The sequence below is a fragment of the Oratosquilla oratoria genome, chromosome 23 (assembly GCF_046742065.1).
Source record: "Oratosquilla oratoria isolate Oo_2021 chromosome 23, ASM4674206v1, whole genome shotgun sequence".
NCBI lineage: Eukaryota > Metazoa > Arthropoda > Malacostraca > Stomatopoda > Squillidae > Oratosquilla > Oratosquilla oratoria.
In genome coordinates this window covers 14,383,009-14,384,815 of record NC_134799.1, presented here as the reverse complement: position 1 = coordinate 14,384,815, position 1,807 = coordinate 14,383,009, and positions in this window count along the sequence as shown.

The window sequence follows — 1,807 nt, the reverse complement described above, 5'->3', positions numbered from 1 at the left end:
CAGTTTATCCGGACTGTACGTGTCAAATTTTTTTTTATATAATTGATAATAATAATAATAATAATAATAATAATAATAATAATAATAATAATAATAATAATAATAATAATAATAATAATAATAATAATAATAATAATAATAATAATAATAATAATAATAATAATAATAATAATTATTATTATTTATTATTATTATTATTATTATTATTATTATTATTATTATTATTATTATTATTATTATTATTATTATTATTATTATTATTATTATTATTATTATTATTATTATTATCATTATTATTATTATTGTTATTATTATTATTGTCATTATTATTATTATTATTATCATTATTATCATTATTATTATTATTATTATTATCATTATTATTATTATTATTATTATCATTATCATCATTATTATTATTTATTATTATTATTATTATTATTATTATTATTATTATTATTATTATTATTATTATTATTATTATTATTATTATTGCTATTATTATTATTATTATTATTATTATTATTATTGCTATTATTATTATTATTATTATTATTATTATTATCATTATTGTTGTTGTTGTTGTTATTATTATTATTATTATTATTAACATTCTTCTTCTCCTTACTATTATTATTATTATTATTATTATTATTATTATTGTGTATACATTGTGACGAATGTGGATAGGAGGTAAAGGGAACACGGGCTAAGGGAAATACTTTTATTCCTGACTAGTTTCGCCTGAAGAAGCCACTCATGCGAAACTAGTCAGGAATAAAAGTATTTCCCTCAGCCCGTGATCCCTTTACCTCCTATCCACATTATTATTATTATTCTATTTATTTATTTTTGTATATTCACTCTATTGTATGGAACAAAGTTGTTATGTGGCCCATATCAATTAACTGGCCCGCTTTAATGACCCCTGGACTAAGGGTGTATTGTCTTCTATATCGCAGGAAAGGGTTTTCTGGATCTAGTTCTTGACATTAGGCCAATCATTAAAAACATTAAAAAAAATCCCTCTGAAACATCTTTTGCCTCTTCGTTGCGTTTAAAGAACTAAATTTATCATGTCTTCTGAGAACAGATGATTTTATTCAACTTAAGAAAACACTCCTTCTTCAGGGTTGATTGAAAAGAGAGATTGTGGATGAGGGAAATGTATGAACCCAGTGGATGAGCTGTGCAGTGCAATCCAATCAACTTGATGAAGGATGCTCTTCCACTTGATTGATAACTTCAGTCTGTCTTTCACCCGTTCAATAAATTTTCGTTATCATCGAATTCTTTTACCTCTCGAAGACCATGTTCATTGCAATGAACTGTTCGCTTACGTCAATGTACATCTTAGCAGATTAAACATTCTAGAATTATTATAATATCTTAGATTATCATTATATCTTAATCCCCCGTCACGCTGTCACGATTCTCGTCAAGTGTTGTGATTTTGAAAAGGTGGGAGACGACTTCGCTTAAAGTACTCTAGATTTTCCTAAAGACAATTCAACAAAGTTTCTAATATTCGTATTCTATGTTTAACTTCTCTTAGTTCGTCCTTCAGCTTCTAGATATAAGACGCAAAGATGATTTGACGTTTCGAGATTCGAAAAATAAAATACTGTATCCGAAGTCGTTTCTACTCAAACGAACGCAGTTGAATCGTGATAGTGTGACGTGGGTATCATGATAATGATAGGAAACATATCATAAAGTGAGATCCGCTATTCTTAACCATCAGAGAAGTCCTGTGTTGCTTTGTTAGTTCGCCTAAGGTACTAGAGAATATATTGATGGAACAGAG